Genomic DNA, 24,039 nt, shown 5'->3' with positions numbered 1-24,039 from the left:
ATTTAAAGACACATAGAGGTGGGCCTCAGTAACAACATATTCCCATTAGAAAAGAGAGGGTCTTCCATACTGTTTGCCTATGCAGTAACTGCAATGGCTGTCAAAAATTTGGAGGCACTCCAATGCCCTTTGCAAGAGACGTAGAGGTCAGAGAGACTCCTAAAAACAATGTTCCCATTATTAGGAAGTGGGTCTCCCATAGTGTTTGCCTATGCAATGAAGCAACAGCTGCCAAAAATTTGGAGCAACTCCAATGCCCCTTGCAAGAGACGTAGAGGTCAGAGAGCCTCCTAAAAACAATGTTCCCATTATTAGGAAGTGGGTCTCCCAAAGTGTTTGCCTATGCAGTGAAGCAATAGCTGCCAAAAATTTGGAGGAACTCCAATGCCCCTTGCAAGAGACGTAGAGGTCAGAGGGCCTCCTGAAAACAATGTTCCCATTATTAGGAAGTGTGTCTCCCATAGTGTTTGCCTATGCAGTGAAGAAAAGGCTGTCAAAAATTTGGATGAACTCCAATTCCCCTTGCAAGAGACGTAGAGGTCAGAGGGCCTCCTGAAACGTAGACGTAGATATGTTGATATGGTACATATGGTGGTGATATGGTTGTGGAGGATGAGGATGCGAATTAGGAGGACAAGAGAAAATAGACAAAATGAGGAAGCGTATACCCATGTCTGGGTATGAAGACAGAGGTGCATGGGAATAGAGTTAGACCTCCCAAAAAAAAGACACTGTATTTGAGTTTGTTACGCTGCTATCATTCGGTGGTGTTGAGAAGTCTGACCCAATTCAGACCTTGTTTATTTTTATAAGAGCATGTCAGCATTTTAAGTTGACAGGCAGATGCGCCTATGGGTTATAATTCCACCAGCAGCGCTAAAAACCCGCTCTGACAGAACACTAGCGGCAGGACAGGCCAGGACCTCCAAGACATAGTGAGCCAGTTCATGCCACGTGTCCAGCTTGGATACCCAATAATTATAAGCCACAGCGGAATCACGCAGGACGTTGGTACAGTCGGCAAGGTACTTTCTCACCATCTTCCAAAGCTTTTCCCTCCTTGGGGAAGTACCCAAATCATCAGTGCTTGTGCGATGGGCGGGTCTGAGAAAACTGTCCTAGAACTTTGACAGTGTTCCCCTGCCTCTGCTGGATTGCATTTGTGTCTCTCTCACCTGTACTCCTTGGTTGTCCAACGAACTGTGACCTCTGCCACCAGCGTTTTCAGATGGAATTTTTTTTAATAATTCCTCAACAAGAGCCTTCTCATACTGCCCAATTTAATTAGGCCTGTCCTGCATGGGAATAAGACACAGAAAGTTCTCCTTGTAGCGTGAGTCTAGAAGTGTCATCAACCAATAATGACTGTCACCCAAAATTTTAACGCGATGGTCACGCGAAAGGCAGCGTAACATAAACTCAGCCATGTGCGCCAGACTGCAAAGAGGCAAGACTTTCATGTCCTTACCAAGAGGATGACTGATCATGCTCTCCTCCTCATCCTCCTCCTCTTCCTCCTCCTCCCTGTCCTCAGGCCATCCACGCTGAACAGGTGGTATGACAGTTTTGCAGGTGGTACCGTCTTTAGCACAGGAAAATAACTCCTGTTCTTCCTCCTCCTCTTCCGCATTGTCACCTAATCCACGTTAGGATGAGATGAGGCTGGGCTGTGTGGAATCACCCTGTATGGTTCCTTGCTCCATCTAATTGTGCTCCGCCTGTAATGCATCCTCTTTAATTGTGAACAGAGAGTGTTTAAAAAAACAGAGAAGAGGGATAGTGATGCTAATTATGGCGTCATTTCTGGTCACCATCTTGCCAACATCTGCAATGTAGAATTCCAATGCATGGGGACATCGCAGATCAGTCGGTGAGCTGGAAACTGCAAACGCTGCTAAGATACGGCAAAGGCGGTGGAAGCTGTAGCTGATTTTCTAAAATGGGCACACACGTGGGGTACTTTGACAAGCAGATCCAGAAGATCTGGGTAGGTTTTGAGAAACCGCTGAACCACGAGGTTAAGCACATGGGCCAGGCATCGTACATGTGTGAGCTCGCCTTGCCGCAGAGCCGCCACTAGGTTCCGGCCATTGTCGCACATGACCATGCCTTGCTGTAGGGTCAGCTAGAGATCTGCCTGCTCTTTCAGAGCTGTCCACAACTCTTCAGCATTGTGTGGTTTGTCACCTAAGCATATTAGCTTCAGCAGAGCCTGTTGCTGCTTGGCCGAGGCAGTGCTGCAGTACTTCCAGCTTGCGACTGATGTGGTCATTTCAGAGATGGATGCTGAAGAGGAGGAAGAGGAGGTACAGGAGCTGTATAATGTGGGGGCAACTCTGATTGACCCAGGACCCGCAATCCTTGGTGTCGGGAGGACGTGTTCTGTCCCAAGGTCCGACTGGGTCCCGGCTTCCATTATGTTAACCCAGTGTGCCGTCAGCGAGATGTACCCATCCTTGCCCACAAGCACTTTTCCATGTGTCCGTGGTTAGGTGGACTTTCCCAGTAACTGCGTTGTTGTGGGCACGTCTAATATTGTGGGACACATGTGTTACGCACACGCCCAGACTGACTGGCGTGAGCGTGATTAGTGATCCCACTGGACCATGAACTGAGGAGTGCCTGGAGGGGCGTCTCATGCTGCACATAACACATCTGCATCTCTGGCTGCTATGGGCATAAAAGGGGACAAACTTATGGTGTGGCACCCATGCTCCCCTGACCTCAACCCCATTGAGAACCTCTGGAGCATCATCAAAAGGAGTGTCTATGATGGTGGGAGGCAGTTCACATCTAAGCAACAGCTCTGGGAGGGTATTCTGTCCTCATGCAAAACAATTAAAGCAGAAACCATCCAAAACCTGACAAATTCAATGGACGAGAGAGTTCAGAAGCTCCTTTCGAACAAGGGGTCCTATGTGCAAATGTAACATCATCTAGAATAAAGTTTTGAGTTGAAAACTGTTTGATTTCAGTTTGTAATAACCTGCTAATGCTTATAATTTCAAAAATGACCATTTTTTTGTTCTTTATTAAAATGAAAAGGTTGAAAACTCTGCTGTGCATAATAATTTGGAACATGCATTTTGAGTGCAGTTTGAGTTTTTATTTTTTTTTTTAAATATACTGTTATCATAGGCAGTTTGTACAAAAACCTTTCAATTGTACTCTAATAGTTATTTGACTGGAAAATTACAATGACTGCAATTCATATAGGTAATTTGGGAAAATGTGAGAAAATATTATTTGCATAATAATTTGGAACACAGTGTAGAAGTCACAGATACAGGTAACAGGCCTGGATATGCAGCCCCCAGGGTGGCAGAAACAGACAAGATGCAGAACAAGGCCTGGCAACTCAGAGGCAAGGAGCACACTGATAGTAAGTGTTGCTCAGGCACCTTCTACTGGGTGGAGGGGGTTTAAGTATCCAGTCACTCACAGCAATAGGCTGGGGACGCATTAGGAGTGCACACACTGCAGCTATAAGAATCAGGAAGTGCCAGCGCTGCCGCCCCAAGCAATCAGACAAGAGACATGCACACAGCAGGTGCTGAAGCAAAGTGTGCAGCCTGGACTGAAAGGTAAGATTGCGGTCTTGCATGGTGGGAGGTGGTAAGCCATGCAAGCACGCCGCCACGGATGTTACAACGTGCTTGTGTAATGCGGGGACGGCACACCGGGAGAAATAGTGGCGGCTGGGGGCCGAGTACCGAGGGAAGGATGCTGCCATCAGGTTGCGGAAAGCTTCCATCTCCACAAGTCAAAAAGGCAACATTTTGAGCGCAAGCATTCGCGAAATGTGTGAATTTAGTAATGTGGCCTGTGGGACGTTGGCTGCGTATTTGTGCTTGCTTTCACAGGACTGGGGTAGGGACAACTGAACGCTGCGCTGGACAAGGACGTGGACGTGCTTGCTGATAATGCTGCTTCAAAGTGTGCAGCAACAGGTGCAGGGTGGGAAGCATCTTGTCATGCGCCATGGACAGGGGATTGGCATGCACGCACAAAAGCGGAAGAAGCAGTGGTGTCACCCGCAGACACTGTTGCTGGATTCTGGGGTTTGGCCCACTGAGTCGGGTGCTGTGCTGTCATGTACCTGAGCATGCTGGTGCAGGTCAGGCTGCTAGTTTTGCTACCCCAGCTGATGCTGGCCTGGCAGGTGGTGCAAATGGCCTTTTTGGGGTTATCTGCAGAGTCTTTAAACAATAACCAGACTCGGGAAAACCTAACAGTTGTTCTTGCAACCTCCGTCGTGTTGGTGTGCTGGCTGTATGTCCCACTGCCAGGTTGGATCTGGTACTATATCATCTACCACCTCGTCTTCCACTTCCGCACCCTGGTCCTCCTCCTGACTTTCTGGCAATTGTGTCTCGTCATCATCATCTACCTCTTGCGACAGTAATTGCACTTTCCCACCGTCGCCTTCATGTGACCATGGCTGCTCCAACATTTGGGCATCGCTACGCGCGTTCTCCTCTTGACTCGCTTGAAGCTGGCCTGGCAAGAGGCCCAAATTTACTAATGGAAAAGTGAACAGCTCTTCTGAGTGTCCAAGTGTGGGATCAGTTGTCTCTGGGCACTCACGATGGTGGGAGGAAGGAAGATCAGGGTGAGAAATATGCGGTCCAGACTCACGGCTACTGAGACTTGACCATGTGGAAGACAGGGTGGAGGTGGTGGTGGCAAAGTGACTGGAAGCATTATGTGCTCTCCAACCAATAATCTTTTCACACTGGTCTGTGTTCAATAGTGGTGTTCTGCGGTCCCCTAGTAATTGGGACAGGAAGGTCGAGCAACAAGATGTGGGTGTTTGTTGTGGCACAATGTTAGCTTGCCCACGGCCACGTTCTCGGCCTCTGCATGCACCAAATAATTTACTAATATTATTCTACACGGAGACCTAATGTGAATAGCTTCACCGACACACTGCAACGGAATGAAAATGGAAGAAATGTATGATTTTTGAACACTCTTTTAGGTGATATGTCTGACAGAGAACCACTGCTTTAAATTGTAGGTCTGTAATTAACTAATATTATTCTACACGGAGACCTAATGTGAATAGCTTCACCGACACACTGCAACGGAATGAAAATGGAAGAAATGTATGATTTTTGAACACTCTTTTAGGTGATATGTCTGACAGAGAACCACTGCTTTAAATTGTAGGTCTGTAATTAACTAATATTATTCTACACGGAGACCTAATGTGAATAGCTTCACCGACACACTGCAACGGAATGAAAATGGAAGAAATGTATGATTTTTGAACACTCTTTTAGGTGATATGTCTGACAGAGAACCACTGCTTTAAATTGTAGGCCTGTAATTTACTAATATTATTCTACACGGAGACCTAGTATGAATAGCTTCACCGACACACTGCAACAGAATGGAAAAGGAGGCCAATATTTTCCACGTTCAGTTCAAATTTCTGGATTTTTATCGCTGAAATATGGAGCAGATCTGGTTTTATTCTGCAGTGAGAACAATCAAATGGAGCAGAAAAATGGTGCACTCTGGATTGCTTTTTAAGCAAATAGCCAGGATTAAGATAAAAAAAAATTCCCTGGCCCCTGATATCTGGGGCTATGTCTAGAAATATCTGTAATTATTACAGCAGCAGCAGACAGGACCCTCTTGTGCTGTATTATACACTGCAGTCTGGCACACACACTGCCTGCCTGCCTAGCACTCATTATATGTAGCTGGATTAGTCCTCAGAAGGACTGTTAGTACAGATGGATATATATATATATGTTGTGGAATACTTATACTAACTATAAACAAGCAAATCTCTCCCTGACTCAGCAGCACCTCTCCCTACTCTGCCTGATTCCGGAAAGACTGTGACGAGCATGGAGGCGCCCGGTCTCATATACACCTGATGACGCTGTGCGGCCAGCCAATCACTGTAATGCCACAACCAACATGGCTGCGACATTAGTGAGTGGCAGACAATCCCTGCATGTTCATTGGCTCTCTAAAGAGCGCCAAACATGCAGGGAGGGGACCCGAGCTCCCGCCCGAGCAACCCGGAAATACTCGCAGAGCGCCAAGCTTGTCGAGCACAGTGATGCTCGGGCGAGTACCGAGCAGTGGTGAGCACGTTCGCTCATCACTAGTGCTAATCACTGAGCCATCGTGCTGCCCAGATGTGAGGAGGTGGACCATGCTTCCATTTTCCCCCTGAAGAAATCAATGCTACTGTGGTATATACAGTAATATGTAAGATGTAATATAGTGTTAATGTAGGAAAGAAATGCAAGTTGTGTGTTAGAATGTAGGTGAAAGTTTAAGTCTGTCCAGCAACATACTGCTGGGGAAAACAGAGTTAATGTTGGGACTAGCCCATAGGAAGGAGATAGCCTGCAGGAAAAGGTGACTGTGTCACTGTTACAGAAAGTGATATAAGAGAGGAGAGTGTGCAGAGATCTAGATAGGAAAAGAACTATTCAGGAACAGCAAGGACCATTAAGGAATTGTAGAGATGACTGGGATCCAGTTCAACAGGCAAGTGGGCGAAACTTATTTGTGGGAGAATTAAAGAAACAACTGAGTCCAGTGTTGGGCAGGTGTGGGAGACCCTGTAGATAAGGGTCTTGCCCAGCTGAGGACATGGTAGAGGTAAGAGGCTCTAAGAGAGGCCCTCGTTAATGGATCAGACTGCGGTGAGTGCTGGATTCACAGTGTAACATATTGACCCATGTGTTCCTGCACTGAGAAGATGGAGGTTTATCTCATTTGCTCTGCTTGTTTACCGTCCACATGTAAAGTGCCGTCGCCCAAAACTGATAAGAACGTACCTCTGTATGAGACAGGAGTTTCAAAGTGTACTGACTGCTGCTTTGTGGACCTAAGTGTGTTGCCAAGTAAAGAGTCGCTTGTTTTTATGAACGTGCCTGGTGTCCTTGTCTTGAAGTCTAATGGACCTGATGGACCTGATGAGGAGTGGAACAGGACCGGCTTAAACATTAGCAACATTACAGAAAAAACAAGAGTTCTGTATGTGTGTGTGCTGGCAGTGTGCTGGAGTGTCGGACTCATGACACTCGCCCACGGCTACCTCCCCAGGCACCGCTACACAGACATACTGCTCCCAAATGTTCCACATCTCTATATGCCTCCCAATTATTTCAGTTTTTCATTCCACCACTGCACTTTTTTCACAGACTTTGGTTAACATAGTGGAAGCCCACTTGACACGTGAAAACTTTGCAGTGGGACAACATGACTAAGACAACATGAAGCAGCAGTGGTTATCAGTAGAGATGAGCGTTGTTCTACTCGAACTGTTCGCCAATCTCAAATTCGAGCTGTTTTGGGCGGTGTTCGAGCCGTTCGGCGAACACGAACAATTTGAGAAAAATTCGTCTGTTCGCGGTTATGTTCGATAACTGTTCGTGCACCAAAATCATAACTGGATTTTTTCTCAGTAATGATGAAAATTAATGTTAATACGCAGTTTGAGTGTACAGCGGGGTGGGGGGAGGGGCAGGGGATGGATCTCTGCAGGAACAATGAAGATCTCCATTTTTTTTTCTCTTTCCCGCATTTACAGTGGGGAGGTGCAATCTGTCAGCCTATCAGCAGCGCACACACGGAGCGAAGTGCTTTTTTTCACACAAGCAAGGGCATGTGTCATTGGAAGTGTATGTCACATGTCCTTGCCCTATAAGACCAAGCCATTTTCCCCGTCGCCACCATTTTCTCACTGCTGCAGCTGCGTGTTAGACGGCACCGCTGTTGCTGTGTGCGCTATACCTTGTTAATTTCAAGCCAATTTTCGCACAAATATACAGATAGCTTGGGAGTAGGGAATAGTTGTGATTGCAGTCCTTTTAAGGACTAGGTTACAGCATTTCCTACGACTTTTATCAGGCAGGTCTGTGCTCTTAAATAGATAGGTTGTGGGAGTAAAGACTAATTGTAATTGGAGTCCTTTTCAGGACTAGGTTACATGAGTTCCTATCAGTTTTTGCCAGGCAGGTCTGTGCCAGTGCTGTGCAAGTTTTTTTCACAGCATTTGGCTGAATCTAGCAAAGCTAATCCTTTTTGGCCTATTGCAGAGTGTGTTAGTCAGTGGAGTAGCCTATCTGTGTTGCAAGATATACCACCTGTGTATAGAATACCAATTTTTTTACTGCACCTAGTGAAGTAAAATCTTTTGGGCATAGCATCATTCTATTAGTCCATCTATACTGACCTCCATCAGGTTGCAAACTGAATATAATTTTTTTCTGCATCTAGCTCTGAAAAAATATTTGGGCTTCTAGCGGTGTGTGGGACTTGGTCTATTAGTCCATCTATACTGACCTCCATCAGGTTGCAAATTAAAAATATTTTTTTTCTGCATCTAGCTCTGAAAAAATAGTTGGGCTTCTAGCAGTGTGTGGGACTTGGTCTATTAGTCCATCTATACTGACCTCCATCAGGTTGCAAATTAAAAATCATTTTTTTCTGCATCTAGCTCTGAAAAAATATTTGGGCTTCTAGCGGTGTGTGGGACTTGGTCTATTAGTCCATCTATACTGACCTCCATCAGGTTGCAAATTAAAAATAATTTTTTTCTGCATCTAGCTCTGAAAAAATATTTGGGCTTCTAGCAGTGTGTGGGACTTGGTCTATTAGTCCAGGGTTCCCCAACTCCAGTCCTCAAGGCCCACCAACAGGTCATGTTTTCAGGATTTCCTTAGTATTACACAGGTGATAATTGCATCACCTGCACAGGCAATAATTCCATCACCTGTGCAATACTAAGGAAATCCTGAAAACATGACCTGTTGGTGGGCCTTGAGGACTGGAGTTGGGGAACCCTGTATTAGTCCATCTATACTGACCTCCATCAGGTTGCAAATTAAAAATAATTTTTTTCTGCATCTAGCTCTGAAAAAATATTTGGGCTTCTAGCAGTGTGTGGGACTTGGTCTATTAGTCAATCTATACTGACCTCCATCAGGTTGCAAATTAAAAATAATTTTTTTCTTCATTTAGCTCTGAAAAAATATTTGGGCTTCTAGCAGTGTGTGGGACTTGTTCTATTAGTCCTTCTATACTGACCTCCAGCAGGTTGCAAATTAAAAATAATTTTTTTCTGCATCTAGCTCTGAAAAAATAGTTGGGCTTCTAGCGGTGTGTGGGACTTGGTCTATTAGTCCATCTATACTGACCTCCATCAGGTTGCAAATTAAAAATAATTTTTATCTGCATCTACAGTACCTCTGAAAAAATATTTGGGCTTCTAGCAGTGTGTGGGACTATTTGTATTAGTCCATCTATACTGACCTCCATCAGGTTGCAAATTCAAAATAATTTTTTTCTGCATCTAACCCAGCCAATAGTTTTGGCCTAATACCACAGCTTGGCCACTCAGCTCTGCTCGGTTACCATCCATTGTTTTTTTGTGCAAACAACTCCAGAGTTGTGAATTAGTTAACCACCAAAATGAGTGGAAAAAGGCCTGCTGCTGGTGGAAAGGGGAATAGGCGTGTTGGGAAGGGGAAAAAAGGTTGTGTCCGTGGGGTAGGTGTTAAAGCAACAGTAACATCTGCAGAAGAAAGACCATCTTCCAGCCAAACTAAAATGTCTACTTCTTTTAGCGGACAATGTGATAAGATCCCTTTCTTACGGCCACGCCAATCGCTACAAATTCCAGATGAGGCACAAAAACAGCAGGTGCTTCAACGGATATCAAGTGCTCCTTTAAGTGGGCTCTCCTCCACATCAACTTCAACATCACAAATACTCCAGTCCTCAAAGGTGTCACCCAAATCGCACTTGCTTCCTCACAGCTCCCAAATCTCCAGCTGCCCGTCTGAGTATGAGGTAGAACAGATGGTTGAGTCTGCAGAGCTGTTTACTCATACTATAGCCTGGGAATCAGAGGTCGACTCCAGCGCTTCTGTGAATCCAGACGAGGAAATGATCTGCACTGATGCCCAGAATCTTTATGAGTCGGATCCAGGACCAGACGCAGAAGGTTCTGACCATAATGTAGACCCTCATTCCCAAACTGTAACTCCTGTTGGTGGAGACAATGAGGAAGACGATGATAAGACTCAAATACCTGATTGGAGTGACAACTTTAGTTTTTTGTCAGGGCAGGAACAGGTTGGCTCTGAGGACGACGGGTGTGATAACGCACAGGGTGATGATGATGAGGTCGGAGATCCCACTTACTGTCAACCCACAGTCAGCCAAGAGATGAGGTCAGCAGAGGAGGTGGAGGAAGATGCTAGTGACGACGAGGTCAGGTTGCGCCTTCCTGGACAGAGACGTAGTACTGGAAGCACGTCAACAACTGCATCCTCAAACACAACTCTGCCTCTCACCACAAGTCGTGGTGGCTCTTCAGGTCGCATGGGTGCTAAGCCTTGCATAGCCTGGGCATTTTTTCAGATCGATAAAGATGACCCAACTCGTGTTATCTGTAACATTTGTCAGCAAAAGCTAAGTAGAGGCAAAAAAATACATAGTTTGAGTACTTCATGCATGAACCGGCACATGGACATGAAGCATAAGTTGCAGTGGGAAGCTCAGTGTGCTACAATGCTGCCTAGCCGGCCGGGCCAATCACCGTCTGCCATATCTTGTGCATCCGCGGCCTCTTCATCCTCTGTGACTGGGGGGACAGCAGTCACACCTGTTTTGGGGCGCAGACCTGCCACCTCTTTACCCGCAACAGCCAGCGTGATTGGCAGGTCATCATTTTCTTTGGAGGTGGTAACACCAGCTGGTGTTGAGCGCTGTCCGACATCGATAGCACCACCTTTGGATCAAGGCAACCTAACATGTCCGCCTGCATCTTCCTCACAGACCGGCAGTTTGCCGGGGACACCCTTATCAACCCCGTCTAAGCACAATAGCCAGCCCTCGGTCCCTCAGATGTGGACAAGTAAAAGACCATTTCCTCCTAGCCATGAGAAAGCTAAGAGGTTGAATTTCACCATCTGCAAGCTCTTGGCTACAGAAATGCTGCCTTTCCGCCTGGTGGACACAGAGGATTTTCGAGACCTTATGTCCGTCGCAGTGCCCCAGTACCAGATGCCCAGTCGGCACTACTTCTCAAAGAAAGGTGTGCCTGCGCTCCACCAGCATGTCGCACACAACATCACCGCTTCTTTGAGAAACTCTGTGTGTGACAGGGTGCATTTCACCACAGACACTTGGACGAGTAGGCATGGACAGGGGCGTTACATGTCGCTGACTGGGCACTGGGTAACTATGGTGACAGCAGGACAAGGGGCTGCTGTCCAAGTCTTGCCGTCCCCACGAGTTGTGCGTCAATCCTCTTTATGTCAAAGTTCCTCCACTGCTTCTGCCTCCTCAACCTCCTCTCGGTCTTCCACCTGCACCCAAAGCCTGTCTGGTCATGCCACAAGCTTTCTAACTGCGCAGAAGGGATCCTGCACACCTCCTTACTATGCTGGCAGTAGGGCTCAACGTCATCAGGCGGTTTTTACATTGAAATGTCTGGGAAATGTGAGTCACACAGCTGAGGAGTTGTGGTCAGCTCTGGAGAACCAATTTCATGAATGGTTGTCTCCACTGGACCTGAAACCAGGGAAGGCCGTGTGCGACAATGCTGCAAACCTGGGTGCGGCCCTTCGCCGGGGCAATGTCACACACGTGCCTTGTATGGCTCACGTGTTGAACCTGGTTGTCCAGCAATTTTTAGCCCACTATCCCAGACTAGATGGCCTTCTGCAGAGGGCACGGTCGCTGTGTGCTCACTTCCGCCGTTCGCATCCCGCAGCTCAGCGACTTACATCTCTACAGAAGTCGTTGGGCCTGCCACTTCACCGGCTAAAATGCGATGTGCCTACCCGGTGGAATTCAACTCTGCACATGTTGCAGCGACTGTGGCAGCACCGACAAGCCCTGGTGCAATACGTTCTGACGTATAGCCTGGGCCAACGAGATTCAGAGGTGGGGCAAATCACGCTGGAAGAGTGGTCTCAGATCAGGGACCTATGCACCCTTCTGCACAGTTTTGAAATGGCGACGAAGATGTTTAGTGCTGACGATGCCATTATCAGCATGACTATTCCGGTGATTTACATGCTGGAGCACATGTTAAACAGAATTCAGAGTCAGGTGGTGGCACAAGAGGAGGTGGAGGAAGTAGAGGAGGAGGAGTTGTATGCGGAAGGGCTAACATCTGCAAGGTCCAGACGGTCGGCAGCACCAAGGCGGCAGGCATGTGAGGGTGGGGGAGATGGTTTTACCAGGGCGAATGGTAGCAGCCAAACTAGTGAGGAAGGTGCAGGAGCCCAGGAAGAAGTGGAGGACGAACTGATGGAAGACTCATCAGATGAGGGAGACCTTGATCACATTTCTGTTGTGCGAGGTTGGGGGAGAGGACAGAGGAAGGAAGCATGATTGTTACCTCGCCACCAACACAACAGGGACTTGGTGCTCCTGGATGCGCAACACACATGAGTGCCTTCTTGCTGCACTACCTGCAACATGACCCTCGAATTGTGAGAATTAGAAATAATCCTGACTACTGGGTTGCCACACTGTTAGATCCCCGGTACAAAAGTAAATTTGCAGAAATTATTCCTGCCATAGAAAGGGATGCACGCATGCAGGAGTATCAGCAGAGACTGTTGCAGAATCTTACATGTGCTTTTCCACAAAATACCAGTGGTGCACGTAGTGAATCTCACAGTTCCAACTTGCCAACCGTGGGACCGTCAAGTGTTCAGCACTCAAACCGTAACAGAACCACAGTATCTGCTGGTAACATCAATTTTGCGGAATCATTTCACCACTTTTTTAGCCCATCCTTTGCAAGGCCACAGGAGACAAGAAGTCTGACACATAGTCAACGCCTAGAGACGATGGTACAGGAGTATCTCCAAGTAAACATTGAAGCCACGACTGTGTCACTGGACCCTTGCTCTTTTTGGGCTTCCAATCTGGATAAATGGCCGGAGCTAGCCACTTACGCCTTGGAGATCTTGTCATGCCCCGCAGCCAGCGTTCTGTCTGAACGTGTGTTCAGCGCTGCTGGTGGTGTGCTGACAGATAAGCGCACGCGGCTCTCCACTGATAATGTAGACAGACTCACGTTCATAAAGATGAACAAATCATGGATCCGAAACGACTTTTCTACCCCTGTGTCATCCTGGGGAGAGTAAAAGCTTGATGATTGGTTAAAATCACCCTACCAACCGTTTTAAGCTTTCAAATTACTAATCATGTTTATCTGTATCTTGACTGGAAAATAATTTGGGCTTTGTAGCAGTGTGCAGCACTGATCCTATTAGGCCATCTATACTAAAGCTTCACCAGATTTAAAATTAAAAATAATTTTTAGCTGCATCTAGCCCGGAAAATAATTTTGGGGCTCCGAGATGCGCAAGGCACATAAGTGCCTTCTTGCTGCACTACCTGCAGCATGACCCTCATATTGTCAGAATTCGAAGTAATCATGACTACTGGGTTGCCACACTCTTAGATCCCCCAAACTTTTCGATCAACCTTTTCATTTTAATAAAGACCAAAAAAATGGTCATTTTTGAAATTATAAGCATTAGCAGGTTGTTAGAAACTGAAATCAAACAGTTTTCAACTCAAAACTTTATTCTAGGTGATGTTACATTTTCACATAGGACCCCTTGTTCGAAAGGAGCTTCTGAACTCTCTCGTCCATTGAATTTGTCAGGTTTTGGATGGTTTCTGCTTCAATTGTTTTGCATGAGGACAGAATACCCTCCCAGAGCTGTTGCTTAGATGTGAACTGCCTCCCGCCATCATAGACACTCCTTTTAATGATGCTCCAAAGGTTCTGAATGGGGTAGAGGTCAGGGGAGCATGGGGGTCACACCATAAGTTTGTCCCCTTTTATGCCCATATCAGCCAGAGATGCAGATGTTTTATGTGCAGCATGAGATGGTGCATTATCATGCAGAAAAATGATCTTGCTGTGAAATACACGGTTCTTCTTCTTGAACCATGGCAGGAAGTGCTGTTTGAGAAAATCCACATACATTATGGAGTTCATCTTTAGCGCCTTCAGGGATCCTAAAGGGGCGGACAATCTCTCTCCCCATGATTCCAGCCCAAAACATTACTCCACCTCCTCCTTGTTGGCGCTGTAGCCGTGTTTGCGTGGGGTGTCCATCAACCAGCCATCCTCCACTCCATCCATCTGGACCATCGAGCGCTGCACGGCACTCATCCGTGAACAAAACAGTTTTGAAATCAGTCTTCATGTAATGTTTGGCCCACTGGAGCCGTTTCTGCTTGTGTGAAGTGGATAGAGGAGGTCGACAGGATGGCGCATGCACAGCTGCAAACCTCTGAAGGACCCTGCATCTTGTTGTTCGGGGGACGTTGGAGGCACAAGCAGCTTCAAAAACTTGTCTGCTGCTATGACAAGGCTTTTTTGCCGCTGCTCTTTCAACCTGACGTAATTGCCTGTAGGAAAGAGTCCTCAATTTGCCCTTATCAGCACGCACACGTGTGTACTGTGAATCAGCTACATACTTCTTGATTGCCAAGACACTTCATCCTGATCATCGCACAATGTTGATTGTAGTCATGCCTTGACCTAAACACTCCACAATTTGTTGCTTCTCAGCAGCCGACACATCCTTTTTCTTTCCCATTTTGGCAGAAAATGTAGGCTGCTTAATAATGTGAGAGAGCCTTCTTAAGTAGTCTTGCCTTTCATTGGACACACCTGCCAAACTAATTAGCACAGGTGTCTGCAATTGCTTACAGTGATATAAAGAGCCCTGACACACATCACCATCAATGAGTTTAACTGACAAACAAACAAATTCTTCCCTTATCACTCCTAAACACTTTTTGTATAATAATTTGGAACGCAGTGTACATGTGCTTTTCCACAAAACACCAGTGGTTCACGTAGTGAATCTTACAGTTCTAACTTGCCAACCGTGGTCTGTATGGAGTTGTTCAATAAAGGGCCCAAAATTAAGATAACATAGATGGGAGAGGTCTCTATGAATAGGAATTCCTAAGTATTTGATACCCTGTGAGGGCCAGGCAAAGGGAAAGTTGGACTGGATGGAATCCTATATGGATTTGGGGAGGGAGACATCGAGGGCCTCAGACTTCGCTGCATTGATTTTAAAATTTTACCATGTAACAAAGTGATCTATTTCAGCCATAACAGCATGGATGGATATATGTGATTGAGTGATATATACTAGGACATCATCAGCAAATAGAGAGCACTTGTACTCGGTGCCTCCCACCTCAATCCACCTAATATTGGGGTTATGGCGAATTGATGAGAGCAGGTGCTCCGTCACTAGGATGTATAAGAGAGGGGACAGAGGACATCACTGCCTTGTCCCATTGGTGATTGTGAAAGGTGATGAAAATGTTCTGACGCACCCCCTGGGCCTTGGGACACCCGGAGCCGGACCCTTTTTGGTGGATGCTGGTGGTTGTAGTCTTCGTGGCGGCGACCCAGTTCCGTGGCTCAGGGCGGTCAAACCAGTGGCGGAACTATTTATGTGGTTTTCATGTTTAAATGTCCGACTACGCCACCCGTGGATTGCGGTCAGAGTGAACCGCCGCTACAGGGCAGACCACTGAGGCTGGTGTTGTGGGTGCAGCAGAGCGTAGCATAACTCCCCACGGGAGGAGTATAGCCTCAGGGCAGTGTATGCGGAGGATGGGGGTGATGGTGCAGGGCAGCAGCAGTAACGACACGGAGTCAGTGATGCAGTTCAGGGCCTTTACTCACAGTTCTTATTATCCAGACCACGTCTGCAGGTAACGGCTGCCCACGTCGTACTGTGCTCACCAGGTGAGGGGCTCAGACAACTCCCAGATAACTTTGGAGCACTTCACAGGACCCCCTTTGTGTGTCCTTTGTCTGGCCTTTCTTACCAACACTTCTGTCCGGCTGCCTCGGGCCTCCTCTTGGTAAACTTGGCGCCAGTTTCCCTGACCCTATGTGGTGCCTTCCTAGCGGGTGTAGCGAGGGGCTGCGCCACATAAAATGTCAGAGCCTCCGGTTTCTAGCTGAGGGTGGTTTCCTGCCTCCACTAGTTCGGGGACCGGTCTCCCCCTTTGGCCTGACCCCTCCACGCAGGTGGATTCGGGCGTGCGGTGGCGACTCGCCCGTCCGCACCCCTGGGATCCCTTCATTCCTCGTTCCTGGAGCCTTCTCCGCTCCTCTTCCTTCCTTCTCCCTCTTCCAGGCCTGGGCCTCTGTTACTAGGCCCACCTCCGGAGCAGAGCTCATGCAGAGGCGCTGCTCCCTGCCACTTCTGCTCAGACTTCTCTGCACTGAACTAAGATGGTGCCCACCTTTTATACTCCCTTCTCAATGCACCCAGGAACTGCTTCCTCCCTGCTCCTGCACTACAGGGTTCCCCTTCCTCAGTGTTCCCTCCCCCCACTCCAGCCAGGGACAGGGACTGTCGTGCCCATCTCAGGGGCATATTGGTCGCCCTGCCCCACGGCAATGTGGTGTAATGCATGCAGGTGTCGGGTCCTGATCCACACTCCATCCTTACCTGAGAGTGAGATATCACACCTCTGGGTGAGGTGCAATACGTCTGTAGCAACCGAGTCCTCAGGGTGCTACAGTTCCATTTATCTTCAGCCTAGGTGACGTATTGCGATACAGGGCCGTGATTTTGGCTATAAAAGGTTCCCCTAGACCCCTACCCCAAGCTTTTTAAGAGAATCATATATGGCGTGCCAGGAGACTCTATGGAATGCTTTCTCAGCATCCAACGAGAGTATCTAATTACAAATTTTTAACTGCATCTAGCCCAGGAAATACTTTGTGCCTAGTAGCAGTGTCTGCTAGTGAGCGGATTATCCCGGCTGTTAAGCAAGCTGCACCACCTGTAGTTTAGACACTTAATTTTTTCAAAGGAAATGCTTCGGGACCATGGGATACTTAGTGAAGAGCATCAGGAGGCACCCCAAGGCATAGGGGCTGGGACTGGCAGTAGGATGCCTTGCGGTGGACAGCCGAGCTTGATCCTTATAAAAGCTTTTTAACTGCAGCAGCTTTAGTGGACGCTACTGGAGCTGGAATTACCGCGGCTGCTGGCATGAGACTTGCCCTCCAATAGATCCTTGTAAATGGATTTAAAGTGTATTCATTCAAATTAGAGAGACAATTTAAATTAAAAAGCTTAGAGCTGCCTCCACCACAGGGGGGCTCGCTCGACCCACCAGCGGACAGGCACCAGTATTGGGAGAGGGGGGCTGGCCGTCAGGGTTCACCGCGGCTCTGGCACAAACCCGGCGACACGGAGGTGGCACGGGCAGGAGCGGACTGGCCGTGTCGGCTTCTCACTTTTTGGATTTTAGAAGGGCATGACATGCCTATATCTGTGTCTCCCCCTCCTTTTACTCCTCCACCTCTTTTATTTTCGCATGACTATATGTACTTGTCACTTTTCCATGTGTTAGTTATGTCTTCTGAGCAGTTTGTCAGCTTTTGGACACCTTTGAAGGTGTTTTCTATGTGTTTCTATGTGTTTTTGTTTGCCTGCCATTGGTTTTAACGGTGTTCGAAGGTGTTCGACGAACAGTTCGACGAACAGTTCGGCGAACACACGGGTGTTCGACGAACCGAACCGAACTCGAACACTACGGGGGTGGCTCAACACTAGTTATCAGTAGTGTTGAGCCACCCCCGTAGTGTTCGGGTTCGGTTCGGTTCGTCGAACACCGGGATGTTCGAGGAACTGTTCGTCGAACTGTTCGTCGAACACCTTAGAACACCGTCGAACACCGTTAAAACCAATGGCAGGCAAACAAAAACACATAGAAACACATAGAAAACACCTTCAAAGGTGTCCAAAAGCTGACAAACTGCTCAGAAGACGCTTTCTTTAAAAAAGCCGGCCGGCAATTCAGCAGCGGCATACACCGGTACCCGACAATTTAGACAAGAAGGAATAGAGCCTCACACATAGATTAGATAGATAGAAACATGTCAGTCACATATATATGAAGTACAGTGACAGTGTTGCTTACTGTACTTGTCATTTAGTGTAAAGGATTTATTAAAAAATATAATAGTGTTTTCATGCACCGTCTCTTTAAAAAAGCCGGCCGGCAATTCAGCATCTGTACCCGACAATTTATAACAGACAGAATAGAGCTTCACACATAGATTAGATAGATAGAAACATGTCAGTCACATATATATGAAGTACAGTGATAGTGTTGGCTACTGTACTTGTCATTTAGTATTAAAATAAAGGATTTATTATTAAAAAAAATTGGCGTGGGGTTCCCCTTAATTTTAGTCTCTAGCGGAGGTTAAGCAGACAGCTGGGGCAGATGTTTGAAGCCTGGGAAGGGGGTAATACCCACGGAGCTTCCCAGGCTACTAATATGAGCCCCCAGCTGAATACATAGCCTTTACTAGCTATTAAAATGGGGGACCCCCCCCAAAAAATGACGTGGGGTCCCCCCTAATTTAATAGCTAGCAAAGGCTAGGCAGACAGCTGGGGGCTGATATTAATAGCCCAGGAAGGGAGCCATGAATATTGGCCCCCTCCCAGGCTAGAAACACCAGCCGTCAGCCGCCCCAGAAATGGCGCATTCATAGGATGCGCCAATTCTGGCACTTAGCCTCGCTCTTCCACGCTGCCCTGTAGCGGTGGCAGTGGGGTAATAGGGCTGGGGTTGATGTCAGCTTATAATGCCTGCTGACATCAAGCCCAGGTTAGTAATGGAGAGGCGTCTATAAGACACCCCCATTACTAACCCCATAGTCAAAGTTAAAAGAAAACACAAACACCCAGAATAAAGTCCTTTAATTGAAATAAAGACACAATCCTTTATTGTTCTAAATTAAACCATACTTACCGTCACGCCCATTCCAGCTGAAGCCAACGATCTCCTGCAATAAAAGAAAAATAATAAAGCAACATCATCCTTACCTTTCCATGGTTCCCACGACAGCTTCAGCTCTGCTACATCGAGATGACAGGCTGGACCGCAGCAGAAAGCTGCCATCCAGCCTGTCATCCCGCAGACACTGAGAAGCGCAGGCTTGCTTGTGCTCTGCAGTGTCTGGCTGTGACGGCAGAAAGATGAGCCAAGTTCATGTCCAATGAACTCGGCTCACCTCATGCACGTCACTGACAGCGTGGGAAAATTCTCATGCTGAAGCGCTGAGTGCAGGAGAATTCTCCCACGCTGTCAGTGACGTGCATAAGGTGAGCTCATGTCCAATGAACTCAGCTCACCTCCTGCACGTCACTGACAGCGTGGGAGAATTCTCCTGCACTCAGCGCTTCAGCGTGAGAATTCTCCCACGCTGAAGTGCTGAGTGCAGGAGAATTTTCCCACGCTGTCAGTGATGTGCATAAGGTGAGCTCATGTCCAATGAACTCAGCTCACCTCCTGCACGTCACTGACAGCGTGGGAGAATTCTCCTGCACTCAGCGCTTCAGTGTGAGAATTCTCCCACGCTGAAGGGCTGAGTGCAGGAGAATTTTCCCACGCTGTCAGTGACGTGCATGAGGTGAGCCGAGTTCATTGGACATTAACTCGGCTCATCTGGATGCCCTCACAGATAGACACTGTGGAGCGCAAGCAAGCCTGCTCTTCTCAGTGTCTGCGGGATGACAGGCTGGATGGCAGCGTTCTGCTGCGGTCCAGCCTGTCATCTCGATGTAGCAGAGCTGAAGCTGTCATGGGAACCATGGAAAGGTAAGGATGATGTTGCTTTATTATTTTTCTTTTATTTCAGGAGATCGTTGGCTTCAGCTGGAATGGGCGTGATGGTAAGTATAGTTTAATTTAGAACAATAAAGAATTGTGTGTTTATTTCAATTAAAGGACTTTTTTCTGGGTGTTGTGTTTTTTTTAAATACTTTACTAGAAATTCATGGTGGTCATGTCTAATATTGGTGTGACCCCATGAATTTTGGGCTTAGGACCAGCTGATAATGCCAAGCTGGCCCTAACCCCTTTATTACCCAGTGAGCCACCGCATCAGGGCCCTGGATGAGTTGGGTACAGCGCCAGAAGATGGCGCTTCTATGAACGCGCCATTTTCCGGGGTGGCTGCGGACTGCAATTTGCAGCGGGGGTGGCCCAGAAAGCTTGGGCCTCCCTGCGCTGCGGATTCCAGCCCCCAGCTGCCTAGTTGTACCTGGCTGGACACAAAAACAGGGCGAAGCCCCACGTCAATTTTCTTTAAATTATTTCATGAAATAATTAAGAAAAAAAGGGCTTCCCTATATTGTTGTGTCCGGCCAGGTACAAATAGGCAGCTGGTGGTTGGGAGCAGCCCGTTCCTGCCTGCTGTACCTGGCTGGACACAAATATAGTGCGAAGCCCAACTTCAATTTTTTTTTAATTATTTCATGAATTTCCTGAAATAATTAAAAAAAATTGAAGTGGGGCTTCACACTATATTTGTGTCCAGCCAGGTACAGCAGGCAGGAATGGGCTGCCCCCAACCACCAGCTGCCTATTTGTACCTGGCCGGACACAACAATATAGGGAAGGCCTTTTTTTCTTAATTATTTCATGAATTTCATGAAATAATTAAAAAAAAAATACGTGGGGCTTCGCCCTATTTTTGTGTCCAGCCAGGTACAACTAGGCAGCTGGGGTCTGGAATCCGCAGCGTAGGGAGGCCCAAGCTTTCTGGGCCCCACCCGCTGCAAATTGCAGTCCGCAGCCACCCCGGAAAATGGCGCGTTCATAGAAGCGCCATCTTATGGCGCTGTACCCAACTCATCCAGGGCCCTGGTGCGGTGGCTCACTGGGTAATAAAGGGGTTAGGGCCAGCTTGGTATTATCAGCTGGCCCCAAGCCCAAAATTCATGGGGTCACGCCAGTATTAGACATGACCGCCATGAATTTCTAGTAAAGTATTTAAAAAAAACACAACACCCAGAATAAAGTCCTTTAATTGAAATAAACACACAATTCTTTATTGTTCTAAATTAAACCATACTTACCATCACGCCCATTCCAGCTGAAGCCAACGATCTCCTGCAATAAAAGAAAAATAATAAACCAACCTCATCCTTACCTTTCCATGGTTCCCACGACAGCTTCAGCTCTGCTACATCGAGATGACAGGCTGGACCGCAGCAGAACGCTGCCATCCAGCCTGTCATGCCGCAGACACTGAGAAGAGCAGGCATGCTTGCGCTCCTCAGTGTCTCGCTGTGACGGCATAAAGATGAGCCGAGGTCATGTCCAATGAACTCGGCTCACCTCATGCACGTCACTGACAGCGTGGGAAAATTCTCACGCTGAAGTGCTGAGTGCAGGAGAATTCTCCCACGCTGTCAGTGACGTGCATGAGGTGAGCTGAGTTCATTGGACATGACCTCGGCTCATCTTTATGCCGTCACAGAGAGACAATGTGGAGCGCAAGCATGCCTGCTCTTCTCAGTGTCTGCGGGATGACAGGCTGGATGGCGGCGTTCTGCTGCGGTCCAGCCTGTCATGTGAATGTAGCAGAGCTGAAGCTGTCGTGGGAACCATGGAAAGGTAAGGATGAGGTTGCTTTATTATTTTATTTTTATTACAGGAGATCGTTGGCTTCAGCTGGAATGGGCGTGACGGTAAGTATGGTTTAATTTAGAACAATAAAGAATTGTGTCTTTATTTCAATTAAAGGACTTTATTCTGGGTGTTTGTGTTTTTTTGTAACTTTGATTATGGGGTTAGTAATGGGGGTGTCTTATAGACGCCTCTCCATTACTAACCTGGGCTTGATGTCAGCTGGCATTATAAGCTGACATCAACCCCAGCCCTATTACCCCCTGCCACCGCACCAGGGCAGCGTGGAAGAGCGAGGCTAAGTGCCAGAATTGGCGCATCCTATGAATGCGCCATTTCTGGGGCGGCTGACGGCTGGTGTTTCTAGCCTGGGAGGGGGCCAATATTCATGGCTCCCTTCCTGGGCTATTAATATCAGCCCCCAGCTGTCTGCCTAGCTTTTGCTAGCTATTAAATTAGGGGGGACCCCACGTCATTTTTTGGGGGGGGTCCCCCATTTTAATAGCTAGTAAAGGCTATGTATTCAGCTGGGGGCTGATATTAGTAGCCTGGGAAGCTCCGTGGGTATTACCCCCTTCCCAGGCTTCAAACATCTGCCCCAGCCGTCTGCTTAACCTCCGCTAGAGCCTAAAATTAAGGGGAACCCCACACCAATTTTTTTAATAATAAATCCTTTATTTTAATACTAAATGACAAGTACAGTAACCAACTCTATCACTGTACTTCATATATATGTGACTGACATGTTTCTATCTATCTAATCTATGTGTGAAGCTCTATTCTGTCTGTTATAAATTGTCGGGTACAGACGCTGAATTGCCGGCCGGCTTTCTTAAAGAGACGGTGCATGAAAACACTAATATTTTTTTTAATAAATCCTTTACACTAAATGACAAGTACAGTAAGCAACACTGTCACTGTACTTCATATATATGTGACTGACATGTTTCTATCTATCTAATCTATGTGTGATGCTCTATTCCTTCTATTCTAAATTGTCGGGTACAGATGCTGAATTGCCGGCCGGCTTTTTTAAAGAGACGGTGCATGAAAACACTATTATTTTTTTTAATAAATCCTTTACACTAAATGACAAGTACAGTAAGCAACACTGTCACTGTACTTCATATATATGTGACTGACATGTTTCTATCTATCTAATCTATGTGTGATGCTCTATTCCTTCTATTCTAAATTGTCGGGTACAGATGCTGAATTGCCGGCCGGCTTTTTTAAAGAGACGGTGCATGAAAACACTATTATTTTTTTTAATAAATCCTTTACGCTAAATGACAAGTACAGTAAGCAGCACTTTCACTGTACTTCGTATATATGTGGCTGACATGTTTATATCTATCTAATCTATGTGTGAAGCTCTATTCTTTCGGTTCTAAATTGTCGGGTACCGGTGTATGCCGCTGCTGAATTGCCGGCTTTTCATGTTTCACTGTTGGCACTGTTCACATCGATTTGGGCAATCACTGTAATGCCACAACCACCATGGCTGTGGCATTACAGTGAGTGGCAGACAATCCCTGCATGATTGGTGCTCTAAATAGCGCCAGACATGCAGGACACGCTTTTGGTGCACGAACAGTTATCGAACATAACCTCGAACAGCCGAATTTTTTACAAATCGTTCGGGTTCGTCGAACAACTCGAACACCGCCCAAAACAGCTCGAATTTGAGATTGGCGAACAGTTCTAGTCGAACAACGCTCATCTCTAGTTATCAGTAAAGGCAGAGACAGATACAGAAGTGAGAAAGCCCTAAAGGAAAGATCAAACTGGCCTCTTATTATAATGCCAGGCTAGGCCAACAAGGAATGGCCGTATTTATTTGTGTCCGTGTCTTCACTTATTCCCATGACCTTTGGAAGAATTCCCCACACTCTTGATTACTAAAAATACAGAGTCCAATTGCAACGGGTATAAGACCAACGAAAGCTGAACTTCTTGAGTCCAAATGCTTGGGTGGGGAAGCATGACAGGAGCGGTATGGCAGGAGCGATATGGCAGAAGTGGTATGGCAGAGGCGGTATGGCAGGAGTACTATGTATGACAGGAGCGGTATGGTAGGAGCGGTATATATGAGGAGCAGTATTGCAGGAGTGGTATGGCAGGAGCGGTATGTATGACAGGATCGGTATGGCAGGAGTAATATGGCAGGAGCACTATGGCAGGAGCAGTATGGCAGAAGCACAATCGCAGGAGCGGTATGGCAGGAGCAGTATGGCAGGAGTACTATGACAGGAGCACAATGGCAGTAGCGGTATGGCAGGAGCTGTATAGCAGGAGTGGTATGGTAGGAGCGGTATGGCAGGAGCACTATGGCAGCAGTGGTATGGCAGGAGCGCTATGACAGGAGCAGTATGGCAGGAGCGATATGGCAGGAGCGATATGGCAAGAGCACTATGGCAGGAGCGGTATGACAGGAGCGGTATGGCAGAAGCGGTATGACAGGAGCGGTATGGCAGGAGCGGTATGGCAGGAGCGGTATGACAGGAGCGGTATGGCAGAAGCGGTACAGTCTGCCTTTA

At 47.2% G+C, this 24,039-nt stretch overlaps 1 protein-coding gene across 1 annotated transcript in view; it reads right to left on the bottom strand.

Annotated features, from left to right (window-relative positions):
• LOC141167149 (uncharacterized) overlaps positions 1 to 24,039 on the bottom strand; it is a 1,037,600-nt gene that overhangs the window by 352,974 nt on the left and 660,587 nt on the right. The gene's annotated exons all lie outside the window — the stretch shown is intronic.

The sequence above is a fragment of the Phyllobates terribilis genome, unplaced genomic scaffold (genome assembly GCF_046119375.1).
Source record: "Phyllobates terribilis strain yellow unplaced genomic scaffold, ASM4611937v1 Scaffold_11__3_contigs__length_659146591, whole genome shotgun sequence".
In the NCBI taxonomy this organism is placed as follows: domain Eukaryota; kingdom Metazoa; phylum Chordata; class Amphibia; order Anura; family Dendrobatidae; genus Phyllobates; species Phyllobates terribilis.
Note: the sequence above shows the minus strand (reverse complement) of the source record. Positions and strands in the feature narration are given on the sequence as shown.